A 27,876-nucleotide genomic window follows, 5' to 3' on the forward strand; every position below is an offset into this window, starting at 1 on the left:
TGGGTAGATGAAGGTAATGGACTATATGGAGTTGGCGGAAATGACCGGCAGAATCCGAAACCAGGGAGAAGAGTTGGTGGAGGAAGATTGGAAGAACTTTAAAGATTATTTACAGAAATACTATAAAATTAATGAATGTTAGAATGATGTTGGATCGAGGTTAAAGGGTTTTTAGTAACAATGGGATGAAGGAATATGGAAAAACGGAAGGTTAATAGACGAAAAGCTAAAGGTATAATATATTAAGATCAGGATAAGGATAAGGGAGAGGGAAGGGATTTGCTGAATAAATAATTGAACTGGAATACAGAGAGGGGAGGTGTGGGGAGGTCTGAGAAATAAGCAAATGCAAGATATATTATGAAAACTGAATTGTTTTTATTTTTGTATTTTTCTTTTTTCTTATGTGAAAATCTTAATAAAATATTATTTATATATATATAGAGAGAGAGAGAGAGAGAGAGAGATATGTTCCTCAGGGTCCCTTCCAGATCTATGTTTCTATGACTCAAGTAAGCATTGCAGTGGACCTAAAGTGCTAAGCCTGGCTTTTTGTTTTGACAAGAGACATTGATCATTTAAAAGTTCATACCATGAGTGAGCCCCAGTCTCTGTTGTGGCCAAGTCAATTATGCCAAAATGGGTAGCTTGGAGGGAGGACTCGGGAAAGCGACCCCCTCCTTGATAACCCATACTGAAATAGGTTCACCGTTACAAAGATAATGCAGACTTGAGCCAAAGAGGGCCAGATTAAGAGTGGTCTCTTTCTGTGGGCAAAATTATGTGCATATATTATTAGCAGTGCTTTCTTTTCATGGGGTTATCAAGGGTACGGTAAAAGGTAAAGGACTCTTGGACGGTTAAGTCTAGTCAAAGGTGACTATGGGGTTGCGGCGCTCATCTTGCTTCAGTCCGAGTGAGCCAGCGTTTGTCCACAGACAGCTTTCCGGTCATGTGGTCAGCATGACTAAACCGTTTCTGGTGCAATGGAACAACGCGACAGAAGCCAGAGCACACGGAAATGCCGTTTACCTTCCCGCTGCATTTATCTACTTGCACTGGTATGCTTTTGAACTGCTAGGTTGGCAGGAGCTGGGACAGAGCAAAGGGAGCTCACCCTGTTGTGCAGATTCGAACCACCGACCTTCCGATAGCCAATCCCAAGAAACTCAGTGGCTTAGACCACAGCGCCACCAACTTCAAGTGTACACAGTACAGTGGTACCTTGGGTTACAGACACTTCAGGTTACAGACACTTCAGGTTGCAGACTCCGCTAACCCAGAAATAGTACCTCGGCTTAAGAACTTTGCTTCAGGATGAGAACAGAAATTGTGTGGCGGCAGCGGGAGGCCCCATTAGCTAAAGTGGTACGTCAGGTTAAGAACAGTTTCAGGTTAAGAACGGACCTCCAGAACGAATTAAGTTCTTAACCTGAGGTACCACTGTATCAGCACCTCTTTTTTGTTGTTAAAAAGTGTGGCACTTACTGTAACAACTTTATGTTGAGTACTGGCACCTGTTTTTCTAGGGAAAAAGCACTGACTATTAGCATTATTTCCAACTGCTTAATTCAGAGCCATGTCCCCCAATAACTGTTAAATTTGAGCCCCTGTAAGGTGTTTGAAAGGGATGTGTGAGGCTGAAGCTGGAGAGGAGCTGTATACTTAAATCTCTCTCCTTTTAAAGTATTACATTCTCTTCTCCAAACTACTAAAGTGAATCACACCTGAGCTAACAACGGGGGAAAATGTGAAGACTAAAACCTGGTTTGTTTTGTTTTGAATCCCAATTTGTCTAAAATATAATCTCCTCAGGAGCTATGCATGAGATAGTTCAAAGTCATTTAGTTGTCGCTTGACTCCACGGTGCTCACAGTTGGGAAAGTAAAAAAAGGGGGCATTTCCCACTCATGTAATGCTTGCATTTTAGAGATGTTGAATTCAGAAGCTGGGGAGTTCACTTTTCTTCTAGTTCAGGCCCAGCTTTGCTGTTACACAGGAAGAGGTGCATGCCTCAGGTGACACTCTTTGGAGTGCAAGCAGAAAACAATGACGTGCCAGTGATGGAGCTTATTCTACTGAACATTAGAGGGATTGTGAGTTCTGCCCTAGGCATCCATATGTGATGAGCTGTCTTTTTTCCAAATTAATTAAGGCAATGTAAAAGTGTGTGTGATGCATGTCCTACCCCAGTTTCTAAGAGCATTTCAGGAAAAAGAGATTTAATTAACTCCAGTAATTTGATATGCATGGTTTTCACTCATATATATATATATATAATATTAAACAAGAAAACATCATAAAATACACACAAAACAAGCATACAGTACATTCTATAAGAAAAAAGAAAAAAAGAATTTAATTATATGTAGAATAAAAAACAGTAAAAGAAAAGAAACTTCTGACTAAACCCATTGTACTATTTTGCATTCAATTTTTTTTACAGTTTCTTATTAATATTTTTCTATATTTTAGTTTAAACTTTTTCTAACACTTCCTTATATCACAAGACTCATTCGATATCTGCCAGGAAACATTTATTATCACAGTACCCTTTGAGATATTCCTTAATTATTCTTCATTCCTTATTAACATCTTGTGTTGAGTTTCCTCTCACTGTCCCAGTTCTCCTTGCTAGCTGTAAATACTCTATTAATTTGCCTTGCCATTCAGTCTTTGAAGGGATGGTATCGCTTTTCCAATTTCTTGCTATTAGAATCCTTGCAGTTGTTGAATACATTAATAATGGTCTAATTTTATTCTTGAATTCTGATGTCATCATTCCTAATAAAAATGCCTCGGGTCTTTTAGTGAATGGGATCTTAAACATTTTCTTTAACTCATTATAGACGGTGTCCCAGAAACCTTTAATCTTTTTGCAGTCCCACCACACATGAATGTATGTTCCAATTCCTTTCGTGCATCTCCAACATGGTTTTCACTCCTGGGTATCGAGAGCAATTGTTGATTGAGGTCTATGCAGTGGTCGGTGAGTTAGTGGACCCCCACAAATGTCCCTATTTTCCAGGGACAGACCCGGATTTACAAAGGTTTCTGGTTTGATCCCAGAATGCCCTGCCTTTCCTTAGGATGTCCCTATTTTCATCAGAGAAATGTTGAATTGTTTGGAGCTACAGTATGTGACCCCCGAGCCAAGGAAATAGGTCACTATATAACCTTTAGAAAACATCTGAAGGCAGCCCTGTATAGGGAAGTTTTTAAATGTTTTATGTTTTATGTTTTTATATATACATTGGAAGCTGCCCAAAGTGGCTAGTGCAACCCAGTCAGATGGATGGGATGATGATGATGATGATGATAATAATAATAATAATAATAATAATAATAATGGAGGAATAGAATAGCCCTATTTTCATCAAAGAAATGTTGAAGGGGATGAGTTAGTTGACACCCCCTTGTTCCTCAGTGGCCATTTCAGAATATGTGGAATGGCTGTCTCCAGGATAGATTTTCAGCCTTTGAACAGCTGTTGTGTGATGTATAATCATTAAATTTCTAATACCTATTTGCTGCCCCCCATGAAATCTAGCAATACCCTGCCTCCAGTTTGGGAGGGCCACTAACAAAGGGTTAATGGACCTATTTGTTTTCCTGCTCACTGTATATATTTTTTGCCTGTTCATCTTCCCCATATGCATTTCATTTTCTAATCACCAATTTCATAGGCTGGGATTATCTTAATACATTTTGCTGGATCTGAAGCATTCTTTTGCATGCAAGATTCTTTTTGGTCCAATTTAAAATTAGCACCATCTGAAGCATTTGATGGAGTTAGATGTTTTGGACACTGCTAATTGCAAAATCATCTGCAGCTGTGCACATATTTGATAGGCCTTATGGCAAACAAATTCACTTCTTTATCACACCAGCCAACTTCTTAACAAGCAGACACAAAAAAAGTTCCTTCTGTTCCATGTCAATCTGATTAAAAAAATATTAATTTCAACAAATAGATCATTGCTGTTTTGCACGTAGAAGACTACTGTTTTCTGGGCAGTATAATATGCTTAATGAAGACGTAACAGAGAGCTCATACAAAACCCTCAGCATAATGCATCCAGAATCTCACAAAAACATTTTAAAACAAACTGGAATATTGTTTTGTTGAACCTCAATCAGCTCTTAAAGCAAAATAAAAATATGTATATTTTGTATAAAAGTTGTACATTTATGAACAGTTTGGTGTGGTTTAAATGTGGAAGCCATTGCTGTAACAGAAATATTTGCTCCTTTGATTTCTTCCACCCCTTTTCTTCGGAATGTCAGAGGTTGTCTCAATGGCTGTTGAGATGAGTTCAGGCTAGAGGTTTTAGTGGAACTTGGAATGTGCTAATTTCAGATTGAAATTCAAATACCAATCTCCACTAAAGGTAAAGGAACCCCTGACCATTAGGTCCAGTCGTGGATGACTCTGGGGTTGCTCATATCGCTTTATTGGCCGAGGGAGCTGGCGTACAGCTTCCGGGTCATGTGGCCAGCATGACTAATCCACTTCTGGTGAACCAGAGTCGCGCACGGAAACACCGTTTACCTTCCCATCAGAGTGGTACCTATTGATCTACTTGTACTTTGACGTGCTTTCAAACTGCTAGGTGGAGCTCACACCGTCGTGTGGATTCGAACTGCCAACCTTCTGATCGGCAAGCCCTAGGCTCTGTGGTTTAACCCACAGTGCCACCCGCATCCCTAATAATAAATAGAAATCTCCACTACTCAGTGATTATTTATCAGAAAGAAAATGAAAGACAATGGAGGTGGCTGCATTTTAGAATTCACCCATCCAGGGGAATTGTTGTTTGTCTGCCATGGTTTCAATCCAGATGGGAGTACAAAGATAAGGACATTTAAGAAGTACGGTAAATCTTAGGGTCTGCTCAGCAAAATCACCTCCGTTCCAACCATGCCAGGCTAGGGAAGCTAAAATGATATTTCTATTTTGGTTTCTTTTCTAAATTGCCTGCAGCTGTTGATGTTTTTAACCTCTCTCTGTCAAAAGTGGGGTTTTTTAGAAAAGATTTTTAAATGCTCTAAACTGGTGTAGTTTGCATGTTTTATTATAACCCCTCTTGCCTAGATGCTGAAGTAGTGATACTGGTCCTAAGAGGGTGAGGCTGGATCTCATCTGACACATGTGGAATGAAGTTCATAGACCTGTCTTAGCTGATCCCGATCTGATTGATTCCTAAATCATCATCGACCAAGCCCTTGTGATTCCACTGCTTATACAGTGGTGCCTTTGTTCCCAGAGGCCTTTGTTCCCAGACCCCTTGGTTCCCAGATGCCTTGGTACTCAAATGCCTTGGTTCCCAAATGCCAAAAACCCAGAAGTAAGTGTTCCGGTTTTCAAACGTTTATCAGAAGCCGAATGTCCGATGCAGTTGTTGGCTATTGTTTCTGGGTTGCCTGCACCAATCAGAAGCTGCGCCCTGGTTTTTGAACATTTTGGAAGTCAAATGGACTTCTGGAACGGATTAAGTTTGGCACTTTTGTTTTTGCTATATATTTTGCTTTTTGTTTTTGAGGCTTTTTTGGTTAATTTGTTTTTGTGTCCATGTGGAACCCAGTTCAGCTACAGATTGATTGATTGATTGATTGATTGATTGACTGTGTGACTGCGGAAATGGATAAAAGCCCCCCATCCAAACAATGACCATCATCAGTGCAGGTAAGAATTTTTTTTTTTTAAAAAAAATACCATCTACAATAGTTTTATTTATTTTATAATACAGTATGTTGATTATTGTTTCATTTTATGTATCACAGTAAAATTCATGTTAAATTGCTGTTTTAGGGGTTGTTTTTAAAAGTCTGGAATGGATTAATCCGTTTTGCATTGCTTTTTATCGGAAAGCGCACCTTGGTTTTGGAACGCTTTGGTTTTGGAAGGTATTTCCAGAATGGATTAAGAACCAAGGTACCACTGTACAAGGATTCAGTATAAGTGAATAAGTAAGACAAAGTGAGGACAAAGAAGAAGAGAAAGGGTGCCCAGTGAAACAACGATATTTTATTTGCTTGCTTGTTTGCTTGTTTAATTTGTATACCACTCCTTAGCCATAGATCTCAGGGTGATTCGCAACATAAAAATACAATATAGAAACTCAAAATGCATAATAAAGACAAGACCCCCCCCCCAAAAAAAACACACACCCTACAAATCAATAGTAAGGATGCGGGTGGCGCTGTGAGTTAAAGCCTCAGCACCTAGGACTTGCCGATCGAAAGGTCAGCGGTTCAAATCCCCGCGGCGGGGTGCGCTCCTGTCGTTCGGTCCCAGCTCCTGCCAACCTAGCAGTTCGAAAGCACCCTCAGGTGCAAGTAGATAAATAGGGACCGCTTACCAGCGGAAGGTAAACGGCGTTCCGTGTGCTGCGCTGGCTCACCAGATGCAGCTTGTCACGCTGGCCACGTGACCCGGAAGTGTCTTCGGACAGCGCTGGCTCCCGGCCTTTAGAGTGAGATGAGCGCACAACCCTAGAGTCTGGCAAGACTGGCCCGTACGGGCAGGGGTACCTTTTACCTTTTACCTTTACCTTTACCTTACAAATCAATATGTATGCATAAAGTTGCCAAGTAACAAAGGCACCTTTTGATATCCTGAAAAACAAACATGCAATGAGGTACACAGTTGGGGCTCAGCTCTGTACAAGAACCTGTTCTTTTGAGAGGAATGTCAAGATGAAGATTCGAAAGGCATTGCTAAAGGAAGCCAAGAGTATTCAAAGGGCATCGTAATTGACAAAAGCTGTATGTTTCTTAAGCTTTCTGTAGAGGCATTGATTGCTTTCTACCACAATATTCAGAGCAATGCCGCACAATGCTGTCCCTGAAAGAAATTTCCTGCAGAAAGAATGCTCCCTGGAAGAGGAAGCAGCGCAGCTGAATTCACCTACTTCAGTCTTTGCAGTGCCTTTCTCAGAGGGTCAATCAGATCCTTGACAAAAAGCCTCTGTGTACACAAAATATAAAATTACCCGTGTCTCCTTGTATTGAATAAAAATCACAATATGTTCTCTGATGCCACATCATTATAGCGTGGGAGCGTTACCTCGCTGTTTTCAAGAGGGTTGTTTAGCAAGACAGAAGTAATGGATTGCAATGTTCTGTTTATTGTGTTATAATAAATGGATTCCGGGAAGGGCGGGGAGAGCGTGCTCTCACCAACATAATTTGCATTTGTCGTGACAGGTACGCCATTAAATACAAAGGAATTCAAGGTGGAACCACACATATTTCTGTCATACTTATCTTTTTATTCTCATTGGTTCGTCATTCAACATTTTGTAATTTGAGTGAATTAGTTGCTGAGATCAAACCTGGATGATGAATGCATGTAAAGCAGATTTCCCCACCTGCAAGATGATGCTCAAGAATCTGACTCATTTCCAGATATGTACCTTTGATTGTTGCCCTAATTAAGAAGACTGGCATTATTGATTCCAATATACACAGAGTATACAGTTTTTAATTCACAAGGTCCCTACGTTTTCAAACAGTGCTGGAGCAAAACCTGTTCTCCAGTTTCTTTTTTAAAAATATTCCCCCCTGAAAGAGGTTTCCCTTTTTCTGTTTCATTCTCAGGACACTTTAGAATTTCTTTAAAATTTCAGCAAGTGCAGGGTTTTGAGCTTAGCTTATCAGGTTGTCTTATAAGATATGGGCTAGGCTTTCAGCCTTAATGCTTATAGGCTGCTTCTAGCAATGAAACAACTTGCACAAAGTCAACAAACAGCCCTTCAGAAAAAGAAATGCAATGAGGCATTTGTCTGAACAGTGGCAATTATACATCAATGAATGTGTAAATAATGTGCATTGCAAAGCAATTTGCATATCTATTTATGCATAATGTGCACATGTTAAAATAAACACCCTGTTATTGCAGAGAACTAAGGAGAAAAGCATAAGAGCAGACAGAAATCTGTTCAATAGTCCGTTTTCAATTAATTCTTCTAACATTTCTACCTTGTCTACACATGCAACAGAATGCTTACCTCTTCTTTGAGCATCCAAAAATTATATTTTAGTCAAAGTCCAACCAACTTTGTGGGCACCTCTGGGCAGTAGAAATCATTTGAGAGGTCCTGCCAAGGGCTTTCTTTGGAGTTGATTCTGATTATCATCTTCAGGTAAAATTCATCAGGCAACATGAGCTTGCCTTCAATGTCTTGCTTGCTATTCTAGCTTGCTATTTCAAGTCCTTCATTTGTTATGCAGGGCCAGCATCATTCACGTGTTTTTTTGTTTTATTTCAAACCACTCATTCTCTCCTGCCAAATGAAGGTGCCCCTCATTTTGCACAAACTAAGCTCTGTGTGTTGATGCATGCTGATCATGTCATCTGCATGAAGATGTGCGAGATGGTTTTCCCACAGGGAGGGAGAAATACATAGAAATTGATGTGAAAGGAGGGCATTCTTTCTGTTATTGGATCCCTCAAAAAAGACCAGCCCACCAATGAGATAAGGTGAGGCAATTGCCTTAGGCTAGGCATCCCCAAACTCGGCCCTCCAGCTGTTTTGGGACTAAAACTCCCATCATCCCTAGCTAACAGGACCAGTGGTCAGGGATGATGGGAATTGTCGTCCCAAAACAGCTGGAGGGCTGAGTTTGGGGATGCCTGCCTTAGGCGACAGGATCCATAGGTAAAGGTAAAGGTACCCCTGCCCCTACAGGCCAGTCTTGCCAGACTCTAGGGTTGTGCGCTCATCTCACTCTAGAGGCCGGGAACAAGCGCTGTCCGCAGACACTTCCGGGTCACGTGGCCAGCGTGACAAGCTGCATCTGGCGAGCCAGCGCAGCACACAGAACGCCGTTTACCTTCCCGCTGGTAAGCGGTCCCTATTTATCTACTTGCACCCGAGGGTGCTTTCGAATTGCTAGGTTGGCAGGCGCTGGGACCGAACGACGGGAGCGCACCCTGCCGCGGGGATTCGAACCACCGACCTTTCGATCGGCAAGTCCTAGGTGCTGAGGCTTTAACCCACAGCGCCACCCGCATCCCGACAGGATCCATAGGGGGCCGCAAATCTGGCTTACAAGGAATGTATTGTCCGTTGCTGTTGCTGTTGCTGCTGCTGTTGCCACAGTAGTAGCAACAGCTGTGGTGTGCTCCTTAGAGGCCTCCTCCTTGGCAGCACCCCTAGTGCTGTCACCACAGTGGCCTCATGAATAGGAGGCACTGCTGCGTTCTTCCCACCCCGGCTCCTCCTCCCACCCCAGGACCCTCCTCCACAGGGTGAATGAGGAGTTGTGAGTCATGGGGGGGGGGCTATCCCATCCTTTGGACCTCCTGGGAAACTCAACAAGCCTGCTGTACCTGGAACTGGGTGTGGAGAGTGCAGCTGAATGGGACCCAGTTGTGGGCAGCCTGAGGAAGTACCATCTCCCTTGGGCCTGCCCATAAAAAAGCAAGTCTCGAATGAGAGACTAGGGTGAAATCTGCTGTTTCCAGGAACTCTTCTCTTTGTGAGACTTTTGTCAGTGAGTTGACAGTTTGTTTGGACCCCGACGCTGAGATGAAGGGTGTTTCAGAAGGGAAATGAATTGGTTTACATATATTAGTAACATTGTACTAACGTAACAATTTCATATGTAATTGTGGGATTGTTGTTTTTTGTAATATTGTCTGTTGTTGGCTTACAGTGGACCCTCGGGTTGCGAACCTGATCTGTGCGGGAGGCACGTTCGCAACCTGCAGCGTTTGCAACCCACAGTGCTGCATCTGCGCACACATGGGTTGCAATTCGTCGCTTCTGCGCATGCGTGACCGCCAAAACCTGGAAGTAACCCATCATAGTACTTCTGTGTTTCGGCACGTCCGTAACCCGAAAAAACGCAACCTGAAGCGTCTGTAACCCGAGGTATGACTGTAGTTGCTTGCACACTGTTTGGTGATTTTTAAAAAATATATTAAGTGGTATAGAAATTAAATAATCAAATAGTCTTATTTGTGAAGAGGTGGCTGTGCCTCTCAGCGAATAGGAGTGCTGCTGGTCTCTTCCCACCCCTAAGGACAAAATGGCACCAGTTTCTCTCAGGGGTCCTGGGCTCTCCACCAGCCATGATTGAAAGTGACCCCATTTTCCCCCTCACAATGGCTTTTGATTCCTACTTTGACTGTCGGTGTTGATTTGATTCCCGCAATCTGTTCTCCATGTAAATCTTTATTCTCCCCTTGTTCCTGATGTGGATTTTCACTCTCTTCTTCTTCCCTGGCAGGGTTGTGTGTGTTCTATGTTGTGATTCACCTCAGGTGCCAAAATGTATTGGGCGGGCCCTGCCTGCAAGTGAATTGATTTAAGACTTGCAAAAAAAGGAGAAAACAACAAGAAAAAAAGGCACATGCTTCACGGTCTCTGTCATTGATATTAATTGGTCTCTAAATTGTTCTACCAGCTGCACTGAGAGCATGTATTCCTTCCCCACTTAAGCATTCAGTTATAAAGTATGGACTGGAACCCAGCCAAAAGTAATGGATTATGGAAGCATATGTGAAACAGTAAAGACTATGGCTTCCTGGGAAAAAAATCACAGATTAGAATACTGTTATCCTTTGAATGGTCCTCCAGACTTTGGGATTCAGTTCTCAGCTATTAAAAAAAAAGCATAAAAAGTATATATTTAAGGTGAGAAAGCATAGAACTTAATGCCGTTTTTATGCAGACCTTGAAAAAAGATTAAGATGAAATGTGCAGGAATGAACATATAATTGAACACACGCAAAACTGATAAAGAACATAAAAGAAACATCAAGCCATCTTTGGCCCTGGTTTGTATGTAGTGCTAATCCTAGTCAAAACAGATCAACTGAAAATTTTGGACTTGATTAATTTCAGTGGGTCTTTTCTGAGTCAAACTTAGCTGGAGACAACCAGTTAATATTGGCATGGGCCTAGCTATACTTCTTCTGGTTAAAAGTGTGGGAATCTCCTTTCAGGGCACTTATGCGGATAATATTATACCCCACTTCCTTCATCCTTCCCTGAGTATAGTAAATGAAGGACAGGATACAATGCATTAATAATACCATCATTACACTGACCTGCTTTACAGTGCTTTTCTAAGGATTAGTGAGATGATGTATGTGAAATATTTTTAACACGCTAAAGCTCTTTACAATGGCTAAGAATTAATTTATTTTCATATAACTAATTCAGAAGTTGGGGCACTGAACACTGTAACAAAATCAAAACGATGGAATTAAGTTTGACAGCACTGTGATTGGAATTGTTTCACCTAGCAACTATTATAACATATATTCTCACTAATTTTGCGTATGGAAGGGCATATTGTTTATTACCTAATTACACTTCTTAATTGGCGTTTTCCCACTCTCCCAAACCTGAGAATGGCGAACCATAACTTTCATATCTAAATCCGTTGGATTAATGGTGATGAATGACATTTTCGTTATACATTTGAAAGCAGGGCCAATCTGGCAAGAACTTTCCGTGCTATTACCATTCAGAACTGCAAAGCGAGCTCCTAGCGAACGGTACAGGCCACCCAAGCTAAAGCCAACTTCAAATGATGCATCCAAATTTCAATACGATACATCACTGCCTGGCACATGGTGCTAATTATGTTAAGTTGATGTCAATAATAAAGCCAAGACTGTGGTTTTTTTTGAAAATCTTGTATGCTTTTGGGTTGCTTGATTAAACAGCAGCTCCAGACTACTCTTTTTGTGAGCCAAGAAAGTAATCCTTAACGTATTCCTGCCCATTGTGTATGACCTCACTTTCCCCCCTTGGCTTTAGACAGAAGAAAGGGTCCTCAGCAGCCTACTGGAACAACTGGTGGAGGAAGAGGAGTGTGGGGGGAGTGCACCGCCCCTGGCAGCGCGATCCTGGTGGGGTGCCATCGCGACTGCCCCCTGCCTGCACTGGGTGCCATGCCCCCGCAGGCAGTGTGCCATGCCCCCAGGTGGCATGCCATGCCTCCAGGACACATGCCATGCCCCCAGGATGCATGTCACACCCCCAGGACGCACGCCAGCCCTGCCACCGCATGAAGCTCCACCACTGACCGGAACAAACCCTTTCTGGGTGAAATTATTATACAGCCTCAAATATGCCAGCCCTGCCTTTGAGAGTTTGTAGTGGGGTGGGGGTGGGACAGCTAGTCTGCTTTTCAGCTCATATCACATTAATCATTGTTGGCAGGTCAAAAGTCGGTGGGGTTGCTGCTACAGCGACTGTATCATTTTAGCCCTCTTAGTAAATCTTTCAGATGAATGTGTCGTATTTCCGATGACCTTGTGCATTGTTCTGATGTGCTGCCTTCATCTTTTTACCTCTTACCAAACAGAAAGTGGCTTTCTTCCCGGTGAATTAATTAAGGTTCGTGAATTGGAGTCAGTTTCCACCCTTTTCACCCTTATTAATTCCTCTAAACATCTGTTTCTATACACAGTGAGAAATGCAGAATGCATTGCATTGTGCGACTCAAGGATGAACACAGCATCCTGAAATTCAAGGGGCTCTGTGACCTTGAAAGCTGGTTTCATAGTTCTGTTCCATAGATAGCAATGCAGATAACTTGTTCCTTCCAGTTGGCTCTATCCAGGTGTTGCAATCTGACTGATTGAGAGCCAGGGTGGTGTAGTGGTTAAGAGCGGTAGTCTCATAATCTGGGGAACTGGGTTCGCATCTCTGCTCCTCCACATGCAACTGCTGGGTGACCTTGGGCCAGTCACACTTCTTTGAAGTCTCTCAGCCCCACTCACCTCACAGAGTGTTTGTTGTGGGGGAGGAAGGGAAAGGAGAATGTTAGCTGCTTTGAGACTCCTTAAAGGGAGTGAAAGGCGGGATATCAAATCCAAACTCTTCCTCTTCTTCTTCTTCTTCTTCTTCTTCTTCTTCTTCTTCTCAGGGAAGGCTCCCAGTGGTGGAGAAGCGGGGGAGATCTGTGCTAATTCCCCAGACCCATTTAAGCCCTTAACGCCATCTTCTTCACTGTTCCAAAAAATTAGGAGACCCTCCACAACATGTGGGAGTGATGCTGGTGGCTGCAATATATGTAAAAATGCATTTATTTGGCCCAATATATACATGTTTGTATACATTTTTGGGTTGGAGAGCTACACCATCAAATTTGAAGTACTCATTTTTGAAGTCTAACCATCTTTCCAATCCTATATTGGTTCGAAAAGTGCCAAATAAGTAGTTGCACATTATAATGCAAAAAAATAAATAAATGATTTTCTCCCACATCTCTAGGCAAAAAGAGGATGAACTGAAGACTAGGGGGGGAAAGAGAAATGGAATAGAAACTCAAATGGAATAGAAACTCAAATGAAGAGACTCCTCCATCCCTAGTGTGAAGGACAGAACACTTCATGGGGAGCAATGCTATGCACAAGACTCTAGCTTAAAGCAAATTGCTGTAAATTAAGCTAGTGTAAAGTTACACCAGATCTAAACTCCATACAGAAATGGGGCTACTTCAGCTGCTCTGCCTAAGCCTGCAAGAGGGAAAGCAAGCTTTTAAAATAGTGTACTACACTGGGTTCCCATGTCATGTGACTGAACTGGATAGCTTTAGAATTTATCCTATGTCTCCCCTCTCTGGCCATGCCCCTCCCCCCCAGAATGACACTTTTGGGGGACTTACATCTAAGGTTGCCACCTTTGTTCTGGCAAAATACAGGGTGGGGCAGGGTGGGCGGTGGCCTTTTTTTTAATCTGGTGCTGAAGTGACTTCAGAGCATTCCATTACAATCTATTGCAGCTTAACAGGAGGGCCTCTATGGAATTTTCACACACGGACACACACACACACACACGAATTTTTAAATCTGTCTGTGCTTGACTAACCAGAGCTTAAATACATGACCTTTCACACACCCTTTCAAAACATACATTTGGAGAGGCTCCCTAACTTGGCAGAGAGAGAGAAGAAACAACAAACAAACAAACAAGGCCTGCCTGAAATACAAGACAAAGCTGTCAATTCAGGATGTGGTATTTTACATTGAAATATGTTACAGTTCTGTATTACACAGGGCAAATGACCTCCCTACTTCCACCCGCTGAGGCAAGATGATCAAATTATACTGGTATATATTTGGCTAAGCCAAGGCTGAGAACTTTACATCAGCTGATCCAAAGAAGTGAGAGCTGTACCATAAAGAAGGCTGATCGCTGAAGAATTGATGCTTTTGAATTATGGTGCTGGAGGAGACTCCTGAGAGTCCCATGGACTGCAAGAAGATCAAACCTATCCATTCTGAAGGAAATCAGGCCTGAGTGCTCACTGGAAGGACAGATCCTGAAGCTGAGGCTCCAATACTTTGGCCACCTCATGAGAAGAGAAGACTCTCTGGAAAAGACCCTGATGTTGGGAAAGATGGAGGGCACAAGGAGAAGGTGACGACAGAGGATGAGATGGTTGGATAGTGTTCTCGAAGCTACCAGCATGAGTTAGACCAAACTGTGGGAGGCAGTGGAAGACAGGAGTGCCTGGCGTGCTCTGGTCCATGGGGTCACGAAGAGTCAGACAGGACTGAACGACTAAACAACAACAACAACAACAAACTTCTCATTGTGGTGGATTTTACCATAATACTGTCCCTGTAACACAACAGTCCAAAGAACTGAGGAGCCACAGTACTTGACTTGTTCTGAAGATGAGCAATTAAGGCATCTCTGTGCACCTACTTTGCAAGGCCCCCACCATCATGCACTTTCACCCAAAGAACATATCCTGTCCAAAGCGTTTTGACAGCATTGTTTGTAGGGACAGATTTGACAAATATATAAACTTCAGACCAAATACTTGCCTCTTACTTGATAACTCCTGGAACACATTTGTTCTCACTTCATGCTTATTATCTTTAAAATTGCTTCTTCTCCTCTCTGGCTCCCAAGGACAGACTAGTTATTTGTTGCACTACCGTTAACACAAGTTCAGTAGATATTTCATCCAGATATCTCCTTCTTTAAAGCTAACCAAAGTACTTCCCATTGTCAAGAGCACACTTCATATCTCTGGGAAAAGACAGTTGCATTTGAATGTGCTTTACCATATCTCAGGGCTCATCATCCTGGAGAAAAATGTTGCTTCTTCTTTGAATAAAATATTTTCTTTTGGAGAGCTTAACAAGGTTTTCTTTTTCTGTTAGTTTGTCTTAAAAAGGGGGGTGGTGGCAATTGAATATTTGCAAGATGTGCCCAGGCTGTTAATGTTGTTCACCCCATCTGTGTAGAAGAAAAGAGCAAACTACTTGTCAGTAACTCTCATGTGATAATTAGCTGATATATGCTGCAATAAATTGATGCAACAGATAAAACAGGAAGCAGACAGCATGGAAGAACGTAGTGCTCATTAATGCAAGCATGACTAATGAAAACTTCTGATCTATGATAAACATATCAAAAAAAGCATGGCCGATTTGGTTATCATTAAACTTAACACTTGGAACATGTTTGAAAATCTAGTTTCTTATTTTTACTTTTGCACACTCTAGGGTCAAAACAAATTTGTCGATCTCTTAAAAATGTGTCTGAAGGCAGTCCTGGGATGGATTAGAACAAACTAAAACTAGTTCCAGATAAGATGAACATGGTGTTATCTGGGGGAAAACGCCAACCTGGTTGGAGGTTTGTAAGTGATTTGGGCAGGTATACAGCTTAGGGGTATATATTCCTTGATCAAGTGTTACTTATGGAGATTCAAGTGACCTCAATGGTTACAAGTGTGTTTTAACAGCTTATATTGGTTCACTAGTTGTGGCCCTTTGGGGAGCAAGTAGACACACAATCATAGTCAGACTAGACTACAGTAATGTTCTCTATGTACGGATGCCTAAAAGGACAACCTGGAAACTTCAGCTGATGTAAAATTCATTGGCCAAGTTCAGGGGTCAGCAAACTTTTTCAGCAGGGTGCTGGTCCACTATCCCTCAGACCTTGTGGGGGACCGGACTATATTTTGGAAGAGAGAGAAAAAAAAGAATGAATTCCAATGCCCCACAAATAACCCAGAGATGAATTTTAAATAAAAGGGCATATTCTATTCATGTAAAAACATGCTGATTCCCGGACCGTCCGTGGGCCGGATTTAGAAGGCAATTGAGCCGGATCCGGCCCCCGGGCCTTAATTTGCCTACTCATGGCCAAGATGTTCATGGGAGCTAGGAAACACAAAAATTTTGTATTAGCCACACCCACTCATTTCCAGATTCATTGCAAGTGCTAGTACTAACTTAATATTTGGAATGTCTTGTAATTAAATTCTTTTTAGAACTGCCTACTGTATGAAGGCATCTGGGCCCTGTGATCAGCTTCACTCATAAATCCTGCCCTCTGGCTGGCCACTAACATTTATCATATTGTAAGTGCTAGACATCCAGTCACATCTTTTATGGCCTTTGTCTTTATGGATTCCGTTGCTGGCCCCCCAATATATGATTTTATCTTGTGATGATTATGGTGATTAGCTATTTGTTCAATTGTTTTGATTTTTTTGATTGGAAGCTGCCTCGTGAGGGCTTTTCCCTGAAAGGTGTAGAAAGGAAGAAAGGACACACAACAAAATCCTTTTGGTAACATGCACACAGGATTGTCAGTGAGGAAGAACAGCTCAGATGCTGAGCCTAGAGGAAGGGATGTAGTTAAGTGGCAGTAAAGGAAGTGACAGAGGTTAAATTACACACACACACACACACACACACACACACATATATGTTAAATTAAATATCTAAAAATCTTCTGCCCTTCACCTGCCGGAGATAGTTACCTCTCTTTACCTAGCAGTTGTCGCATGTATGAACTGAGTAGGAATCTTTCTGAATCTGACAAAGCTTTCAATGATTGCATTGATGATTGCAATCAAGTACTTAACCCAAGGTACCACTGTGTGTGTGTGTGTGTTTATTCAGGGTGGGACCACTGACACAAAAGTCATCACAACTTCAATGAATGGCCACTGCTAGCTGCTTTACACCTGAGGACAGAGCTGAGTAATGGTGGCAAGATAATTGTCCCCATGACTTGTTGCTTACTGATGTCCTGCCAAAGCTGACAATCTCTCTAATGTTATTAAGCCAAGATTTAGATTTTTTTAAAAAACAAATAAAACAAAACAAATGAGACTCATTAGTTATTATCATTTATTATTTCATTATTACTTTCTCTAATTTCACAAGACAACAGATGTTTTTCATCATCTCGTTCCCCATAAAATATGTAATTGCTGAGCTGCGATTTGGAATAGAAAATGGCATTCAACAATTCATTATCAAGCTGCTGAACAAAGCTATTTAGAGCACACAAAAGAATGCCACTCATAAGTCAGTATACTTGGCAATCAGCAAGATAAAGCCTTCAATCTGCATCAGGTTTTTCCTTTCTCATTTTTTTGTGCTGTTCTTCAGCACCAGCAGTAGCATAATTTTTTTTTTATCACACATTTGTATTTTGCAATGCAGCATCCCCGTTGTAACAAGCAAATATAAAAATGACAAAGTCCCCCCTTTATTTTTGTTTCAAAAGAGTGATAGTGTCATCCTAATGAACCAATTCAGCGCATGTTTATTCATCAAAGCAAGTGACTCTTGTAACATCAGTAGATGCTTTAGAAGGGAGAAGAAGAATTATGACCATTTTGTCCTTGCCTCATGGCAGAAGTAGATTTGGATGCAGATAGTTCAGTGTGCATGCATGTTTCTGTCGTGTCTGAGACAACATAACAGAACTGCAGGCCTTATGGTAAACAGTTGGTGAAATTCCACTGGCCTGTGCTTGTTTTCAGGGTGCCTCTAGACTGTCACTATTTTTTTGGGGGGGGGACTCAATTGCATACTTGAAAATTCAGGGTGCACAGTTAAAGTTGATTGGGAGGTTTTCTGCAACAAGTTCACGTCCCCCAAATACTGGACTATGTGCAATGAGGAAGGGGAAAAGAAGATGGACTGGGGAGCATGAAATGACACTTGCTTTGAAACAATGTAATGCACGTCCCGCTATCAGAACAATCATTACCTGAAATTTCAGTTATCCAAACACAAAAAAATTATACCCACACCTCACTGCACAAATGGCTAATTCAGATATCTAAATAGCTGGAGTTTGTCCACTTCCTTACTTGTTTGTGTTCTGCTGCCTGGCGGGAGCCAGTGTAATGTACTGATTAAGAGCAGTGGACTCGTAATCTGGTGAACCGGGTTTGTGTCTCCGCTCCTCCACATGCAGCTGCTGGGTGACCTTGGGCTAGTCACACTTCTTTGAAGTCTCTCAGCCTCACTCACCTCACAGAGTGTTTGTTGTGGGGGAGGAAGGGAAAGGAGATTGTTAGCCGCTTTGAGACTCCTTAGGGTAGTGATACAGCGGGATATCAAATCCAAACTCTTCTTCTTCTTCAGGCAGAAAACATGGAAGGAGGGAGAGAATCAGGAAGCAGGAGAGATCAGACAAATCTCCTCACTTGGTTTGTCTTTTGCTTGTTGGATGCAGCAGTTTAGGGCAGAAACCATAGAAGGGGAGAGGGAGGAGACTGGGCAAATCACAGATTAAAAATGTTCCCATGTGAGATAATGGAAATTGTCAGCTTGTTAAGCAAACACTACCCTAACAAACGATTTCTTGGGAACATGCTGTGTTCAGAAAGTGGGACCTGCATCTAACTACATTTGTATTCAACATGTTGCTAAACGAAATGTTTGCCAGTGTAATGGAATGTTCTCCCCTCTCCCCTTCCCCCACCCCTACCAATCTGTTTTGGGGGTTCCCCAACCCTGTGGAGAAAATTTGGGGACTGCACAGGAGGATGGAAATCCTGTTGCATGAAGCTAAATACTGCCCAAACACTTTTGTTCTCTGGGGAAGCACGGGCCCGACCAGCAAAGTACTATAAAATCTATCAGCCATTTCTCTTTAGGTTTATAAGTGCATTATTTTCCTCCTTTAAGGTTATTCACATAAATTGAGACTGGTCTTCATGACATAATCATGCAAGGCCCATTACTTTTATTTTTTAAAAAATCATCAAAATAGAAGAGGAGAAGATTGGGGAAGGTGGTGAAAAGGGAAACCAAAATGATCAAGGGGGTGGAATAACTCCCCTATGAGAGACGTAAGAGAAAAGTTTATCTCCCTTTTTCATGCCACTAGAACTTGTGGAAAAAATAACGTAATTATTCATGAAGCTGCACATGAAGCTGCAATCTCACAACTGGAGGATGAAACCTGAGACCTCCACAAATTTGTCAGTGATGGAGCCAGCAGCAGCAGTAGATGTTCCTCAGTCTTGTTAAAGAAGGAATGTGCTTAGGATCTATATCTGGACCAGAGACAGGAAACTTTATTGAACTGTCTTAAGTACTGAAAAAGAGGACAGGACCACACTGATAGCTTGTTTAAGAACAATGCGTTATTTTGTATTTTGTAATGTTTCTTGGTAACTATTTTAAGACTGTTTCCAGTAAAGCTTTGAAACTCATTTGTTGTGATGGAGAGCTCATTCATTTCGACTCTGCAAAAGGTCCGGATCAGGGAATCCACTTGCAGCAACTCTAACAAAGAGAATATGAAGTATATCCTGTCCTTCAAGGCCCCCAAAATGCTCCAGTCTCCTCATTTGAGAGTAGTACAGAGGTGGTTCCATACCTTTCATGATCCACACTGAAATGGCAGGCAGTAAAGATAAATCTGAACTGGGAAAATGGTGTAATGTGTCACTGTGGGGTTGAGAAAATAATCACGTGCACTCAGTCTGCAGCACCAGCCTTTCAGCTCAGTTCAGACAAATTCCCTTTCACAAAAATTTGGTTTGCTTGAACTATACCTTACAGCAAATTAAACAGCATGAAGTTAAAAAGAGAAGGCGTCAACGCTCCTGCTTTTCACTAGCAGGCTAATAGTAAAGGCTGTGCTTCTAGACATGAAGGGGTTGACTGTCCTCAATAAGCCCTCAGGTACATGCATTGGGGAAAAGAGGCCTTGTTAGCTTTCCCTCCTTATTTATGTCAAACAGTACAATCCAGCCCTGAATCAGGAACTCAATTAGAATTTTCACCGGAGAAGTGGAAAAATTTCTAATTCCCCACATTAATCCTCAAAGGCACTTTATTAAACTTGTTTTTTGGGGGGGTTCCCTTTTGAGAAGCCTTACTTCAGAGTTGTCATCCTCCAACACACACACACACCAAAAGTAGACAATGGGGACTCAGAGAATGAGGGACAATGCCCTCTCCCAAAAAAGAAAAAAAAATGTTGCTTTGAATGTTTCCACTGCTATCACTGGTAAAGATCTACTTCTGAATAGCCCCCATGGAGAGAGCAGGGGAGCGATTGAGGAGTAGTTGAAAGACGATAACCCTCTGAACAAGGTGTGTGAAGTGCATGTACAGCTGTCAAACATGACAGCGCAAGCTTTCCTCTTGTTCTGATACAATGAGCTATCCAATGGGAAATGTAATTTTAGAAATAAATCATAGGAGGCCATCAGATTTTAAAGATACTTCCTCTCACCTCCCCCACCCCTCCAGCTTTATCTCCTTTAAAAACGAACTGACAGGCAAGGGTGGGGTAGGGAGGTAATGTATATTTTTCTTGGTGTTTCAAAAGCTTATCTAGATTGATTTTAGGCTCTGTGAAACTTTGATAACAGTCTGCCAGAGCTGACGAGTTTCACAGTGAGGAAACTTGTATAACCAATCAGGGTGGTTTTTTTCCCCCTTCTCCCTCCCCTCAAAGAATATTCATCCATAGTTTATATAGATAGAGGGGGAAATCTTTCTTATAAGCCCATGGAGTAGACATCAAAGCAATCATCGAAAGCTTTGTCAGATTCAGAAAGATTCCTACTCAGTTCATACATGCGACAACTGCTAGATAAAGAGAGGCAACTACTTCTGGCAGGTGAAGGGCAGAAGATTTTTAGATATTTAATTTAACAGGTTTGTCATTTCAGAAGCACTTGTATAATTTACAGTGGTACCTCGGGTTAAGAACTTAATTCGTTCCGGAGGTCTGTTCTTAACCTGAAACTGTTCTTAACCTGAGGTACCACTTTAGCTAATGGGCCTACCACTACGGCCATGACACCCCCGTGCGATTTCTGTTCTCATCCTGGAGCAAAGTTCTTAACCCGAGGTACTATTTCTGGGTTAGCGGCATCTGTAACCTGAAGCGTCTGTAACCTGAAGCATCTGTAACCCAAGGTACCACTGTACTTCTGGAGTTGCCAGAACAAAATGGCCACTTTTGAGTACAATGGATCTTGATGGGGGTGGGAAGCATTTCCTGCTCTGCCTCAGATGAAAATATTTCTTTGGCTGACCTTAGATACTGAGATTGCATAGCAGAGGAGCGGAATGAGTTCTTCCATATGACCGTAAGGGTGACCTCTAGAATGAACTGGGTTGTTTACCTGAGATTTGAATCAATCAGATAACCTGTAAAGAGGAGAAAGGTTCTTTCTATCATATGTGGTGATCTTGTAGTAAGGTTAAAGCTTACTGGGAAGTGATATACATTGGTACCTTGGTTTACAACCACAATCCATTCCAGAGGTCCATTTGTAAACCAAAACAGGTTGTAACCCAAAGTGCACTTTCACCAATGGGGCCTACCCCCCCCCCAATTGTTCGTAATCCAAGAAAAAAGTTTGCAAACCGGGACACACACTTCCGGGTTTGACATGTTTGTAATCCAAAACGTATGCAAACCAGACTGTTTGCAAACCAAGGTACCACTGTATAATAAAATGAAAAAGATGTTTAAAATAATGTTTGTAAAAATAAAAAAGAAAACAAACAAACAGAAACTTTCCTTTTGGGAATTATAGGGACATAACTTTTGGGAATTATAAGGACATAACTACCCAAAATGTATGGGAATTTATTCATTCGTGTGACTACAGTGGCAAAAACGTTACTTGCCCAAAAATGGAAAGAAGGAGAAATCCCAGCAAAAGAAGAATGGATACAAAAACTTATGGAACATGCAGAAATGGTGAAACTTACCAGAAATATAAGAAATCAAGATGACAAGCTTTTTATAAAAGAATGGAAATGGTTTATTGAATATTTACAAACAAACTGTAAGCAGATAAGAACATTGGCAGGATTATTGTAATAACCTACAGTTTTATAAGAGTATAGATTTAAAGCAGATGAATAAATGAACAAATTAAGTTAATTTGAATATGCAGAAAATATTAAAAATAAATTTAATTTAAGGAACCCCAGAAAGAGGGGAAAGGAAGTCAAGTTTTGAAATGTTAAAGTGATTTTAAAATTATTGAAATCTATAAAACTGAAAATCATGAATAAAATATATAAAAAGGATGCCTGATTTTAGTTTTGAGTGCATGGAGGACTGAAGAAGCCCATACTACTGCTCCACCACACTAGGATTCCTGAGTATTCTTTAAAAAATGTATATACAGTTATTTAATCTTAAACATAATTCCTGCGTAATTTTAGCACTCATGTGATAAAGAAAAAGGTCCTCTTATGGATCAGTAGCTGGCTAAACAGGAAGCAGAGAATAGGGGGAAATGGATATTTTCTCCAAAGTTCAGTAAGTGAACTTTCACCGAGCTGTATTGGAATGAGGGATGGGAGAGAACTAAGATTCAGTTAGTGCTTAGAGGCAAACTTACCTAAATCTGCATTTCCAAAACAATGCATTAACTGAAACACACCCCTCCTCTGAAATTTGGTGTTCCCTGAAATTTGAAATGCAATTCTCCAGCCAAGGAATATGTACAAAAACACATTACACCAGGAGAAATTGCCTTGCAAAATTGAGTATATTGGGCAATATTTCGAGCAAAAATGTAAATATTAAGATGAAGGTAAAGGGACCCCTGACCATTAGGTCCAGTCATGGCCGACTCTGGGGTTGCGGCGCTCATCTCGCTTTATTGGCCGAGGGAGCCAGCGTACAGTTTCCGGGTCATGTGGCCAGCATGACTAAGCCACTTCTGGCAAACCAGAGCAGAGCACGGAAACGCCGTTTACCTTCCTGCCGGAGTGGTACCTATTGATCTACTTGCACTTTGACATGCTGCTGAATTTTCATGAGGACATAAAATTAAAAAAGTGGATGGATGCAGAAATCTGCAGAACTGAATGGAAGATGGGGGGGGGGGGTTATTCCACACCACTTCAGGTGTATCAGTTAATTGGGGCTTCTGTCTTCTTATTAGGTGGCATATTAGAAATTCTACATCAGTGCTACAATATGTTGAGGATAAGAAAGGGTTGGTGTGACTACCGAGAAGGCCCTCTGCTTGGTTCCCTGTAACCTCACTTTTTGCAATGAGGGAACCGCCAGAAGGCCCTGCAATCCTACAGACTTACTAGAAAATAATCTCCAGTGGGAGTTACTTCAGAGTAAATGTACATAAGATTATACTATTTAATGTTACAGTGGTACCTCGCAAGACGAATGCCTCATAAGACGAAAAACTCGCAAGACGAAAGAGGTTTTTTTGTTTTTTGAGTTGCTTCACAAGACGAATTTCCCTATGGGCTTGCTTCGCAAGACGAAAACGTCTTGCGCCTTTTTCTTAAAACCGTCAATGCATTCCTATGGGAAACCGTCAATGCATTTCCTATGAGAAACCGCAAGACGAAAAATTCACAAGACGAAAAAACTCGCAGAACGAATTAATTCCGTCTTGCGAGGCACCACTGTATTTTGATAATGATGAACATATTCCATGATCTTTGATACCCACCTTGGGTCCTCAGTACTGGTTGCATCCAGTGCAAGTAGACTTCTTACTCCAGACTGGCTGTGAAAACTGGTTGTGAGAACTGATCCAGGGCTAGACCCTGGCTCAAATTAAGCCCTGGTCACTTCTATAAATGGTTGTGTTTCTCTTCTCCTGAAATGATGTTGTCTGTTTTAAATCATCTTGTCAAAAAGTTTGCTTTTTTTAATACCATGTTCTCCTCAGGAAGATGCTAAGCACCTGTCAGGGGAACAGAAAAGAGTTAGAGGCTGAAGTTTGCTATTATTTAACTGTATGACTTTTCTAGGTGAGATTGATGGTAATAGCTGCATGACATTATTTCAGCTTTCTAAAAAATTCTTTGCTTTCAAATTGTGTTTTTCAGCTGTTTTGATGGATCTGCTGCCGTAGGAAGCTGTACCTTTTCTTATAGCAAATGGAGATAGTTTTTTCTGGGGCACTTTACCACCTCTTCTGTCATCTTTAAATGCATGCCCCTTTCCTCAAGAATCTGAAATATGTCTTTATTTTATTTCTCTCTTTTTTATCCCACTTTTTATGAGTTTCTGCCAGTGACGTGCTGACAAAACATCTGGGCTCCTCAGAAGATTTCTGCGTCACTCAAATAATCACCACAGCAGTTCTCTGAAATATATTCAGTGACAATGTTCCACACATCTGGGAGCAGGCAAAGCTTGAGAGATTTGGTTTCTGTGCAGCCTAATGCAAACTGAACTGATAGATCCTTCCCAGACTAATATGTGAATTGAAATGCAATCATCCCTTGTTTGGAAAATCAAAGTTTTAAAACATACAAAAGTCCTCATGAGAATTTGTCGGGATTTTTTCTGCATTTCTGCTAATTTACAGATTTTTGGATGCAGATTATTTTTGCATTTTATTTTCACGGACATAACACATGTTTGTACATTATTTTCGTCAATATATGGACTTGTACGCAATACAATTTGCATTTGCATTGTACCCTAACATAGGAATTTCTATACATGTTTTAGGTTGGAACATGGCAAGGCGAAATCTGGGAAGTCAGCGCACATGTATCCTTAATGAAAGCTGCTTGTGAAATGATGCGCTGGGGATAAGTTCAGCAACTGGGAACTAGTGCATGTGTGATGGATATCCAGTTTAAACCCGTTTACTGAGTAATAATGGATTTAAGCTTCTTTTTGCTCTTTACCCTGCAAATTCTGGCAACTGCTCCTTCATACACACACCCCTGGCCAGGTCTCCCTCTCCATAGTTAACTGGGAACTCTAACAGACACCAGGACTTTCATTGGTATCTCAATAAACACAAAGGCACTCACATATAGTTTTCTATTGACTTTAAATATTGGTGAGTTTGTGGAGAATAACACCTTACAACAGGGGTGAGGAACCCATACTAGGGTTGTCATACATGCAGAACTTCCCAGACATACCCAGAAGACTGTAGTCGGAAGCAGTGTCTGGGTGAAAGTCAGCACAAATGTCTGGGAAAATCTGGACGTATGGCAAGCTATGTCAGCAGTGTCATTTTTGCTGATGGCAGCCCTACCCATGACCCTCCAGAAGCTGCTGAACATGAGCCCATGATGGCAGATGCTGGAGTTGAACAACATCTGCAGAGCCTGCCCTAGAGAGCAGACAGGAACATATGAAGGATGATGATTATCATCATCATCAACTGAGGATCAATTTAATTGGCTTAAAGCAGGGCAGGCTCACCCATAAGGCAAGGTGAGGCAAAAACTCCAGGCAGCAGGACCCAAAGGGGCAGCTGATCTGGCCTCTAAGGAATGCATTGACCACTGCTGTTTCCATTGCTGCAATGACAATGATGGTTGTGGCTGTTAGGAGTCCAGGTTCCTGGCTTGATAACACAGTAAGCGTACGTAATTAAAGAGGAGGATTTATTGCAAAAACAAAAACCCAAGCAATGATCTCTGGACGGCTCTAGCAAGTCTCTGGCCCCCATCACTCAGTTGACCCTTCTGATGTGTTTTTCCTGTATCGACAGAAGAGATGGAACCTTCAACCCTTATGTTTCTTATTTTGCTTCCTGTCTAGCAGCCTTCCTATACTCCTACGCCTTGGACTTATTCAGTCAGCTGCAGCACCTTCCTGTTCTGAAAAGCTGTCTCTGTGGCTTTCCGTGCCTGTTTGGGCTTCCGGGGAGGTTTGGCTGTGTTCCAGCCTGCTCTCTGTTCCTCCCTTATCAGCCAGCCGTCCAAGATCAGGGGGAGTCGATGCTGACAGCTGGGGGCTGCGAGATTACATTTGGAGCTGGTGTGTTCATGACAGTGGTGTGCTTTGTGGAGGGTGACTGCTGCCTTCTTGGCAGCCCTGTCCCATGTCATCTCTACAAAGGCCTCTCAGTAAACAGAAGGCATTACTGCTTTCCTCCCTAGGGAGGAAATTGGGGGCTGCCCTCTGGGGTCTCCTGGGGTCTGCACCCACCTGGTATGATACAGAGCCCCTCCTCACAATGACCTTTGATTCCCACTTCAATCACCAGGTAAGGTTGCTTTGATTCCCCTTGTTTCCAATATAGATCTCCAGTCCCTCCACTCTTCCTGATGTAGATCATCATTCACCCCACTTCTTCCCTGGTAGTGAGGGCGCCATTTTGTGGCTTGCCTCAGGACTCAAAACACCTCAGGTGGGCTGGCCCTAGCTGAGGTCAACTGCAAATGAAATCAGAATCAGACGCTTCCTACTCCCTAGTGCCGCAAGTTATGGTTTGTGTATCACTAGGGAAGGCAGAAAGAGCGCCCATCCCTGGAAGGAATGCTTGGTCATCAGAATTTTACATAGGCGGGCCTAGGAAATTAATTGCTTGCTGAGGAGCAGCAAGTTTGAATTGCAGCAGCATCATTGACACAAGTCATTTCCATTCGTTTAAGCTGCTCTGAAGCATTATTTGTGTTTGATACTTCATTACATTTTTTAGTTATAATCCTTTAATAAACAGCAAGCCAAATTGTTGACAGTGCAAAATACTTTTTCTTTCCCCCGTGAGCATCAAAAAGATAGGCTCGCACAGCAAAAGCCTGTGACACAGCTGAAGTAATGTGCAAATTATAAGTTGCCCTAAACATAAATACTGTCACAAGCATGAGATGAACAAATTTCCTACCAGTTAATTTCTGCTAAGTGAAGAGCCCGATAAATATTCTTATCCTAGCTTTGCTTATCATTTGCTGCCTGTATCTCCTACGTCTGGTGTAAGCCTAAGACTTCACCCTTTATTCCATCTGAAAACTCAGTCACTTCAGATGAACACCCTTATGTGTTACAAGATCAAATAAGGGGGTTGGGGGATAACTGCCCCCAAGCCTACAAGCAACATACCTCGGTGGCCACACATTTAGAGACTGTGAGAAAAGGTCCAATGCGTAGACTAATGAAGGCATACAGAGTTCCTCTATGCAAAATTTGGGGGATCTGATACCGGTGTAGCAGCAGGGGGAGGGTCAGCCTGCTCAGCCATATGTCCCACAGAAAGCTACTTGTCAAGATTACCCTGGTAAAACGATCAGGTAAGGGACTCATTCACTCATACATGTCTGTCATTTAATTTCTCCACAGTATATATGATGACTAGCTGCCATACATGTGGATTGATTCCACTGCAAAGCATTGCGTTCAAGTTGATGTGGAATAAAAGGTGGTCAGTTCACACACGTGTTTTACCCCTTAATCTATATTCAGGAATTCATACTGGAAACATGAAGGCAAAAAGGGGGAAGGCGTAGAGGGACATGCCCCAACCCCTTTTACCTTCTTGAATTGAGTAGGAAGGACTGAAGAAGGCTTCTGATATGATTTAATCAGGGGTCAACAAACTTTTTCAGCAGGGGGCCAGTCCACTGTCCCTCAGACCTTGTGGGGGGTCGGACTATATTTTTTGGGGGGAAATGAATGAATTCCTATACCCCACAAATAACTCAGAGATGCATTTTAAATAAAAGTACACATTCTACTCATGTAAAAACACACTGATTCCCGGATCAGCCACAGGCTGAATTTAGAAGGCAATTGGGCCAGATCTGGCCCCCTGGGCCTTAGTTTGCCTACCCATGATTTAACTGAATGTGCTTAGAAGCTTCCTTGCAGGGCTCTCAAAGGTGGTCCAGTGATCAATACTTTAGTGATACAGGTGCCA

At 41.9% G+C, this 27,876-nt stretch overlaps 1 long non-coding RNA gene across 2 annotated transcripts in view; it reads right to left on the minus strand.

The window, feature by feature from the left end:
* LOC310681652 overlaps positions 1 to 27,876 on the minus strand; it is a 159,821-nt gene that overhangs the window by 48,870 nt on the left and 83,075 nt on the right. The gene's annotated exons all lie outside the window — the stretch shown is intronic.

This window comes from Podarcis tiliguerta (genome assembly GCF_965153285.1).
Source record: "Podarcis tiliguerta genome assembly, chromosome: 7".
NCBI classification, from domain to species: domain Eukaryota; kingdom Metazoa; phylum Chordata; class Lepidosauria; order Squamata; family Lacertidae; genus Podarcis; species Podarcis tiliguerta.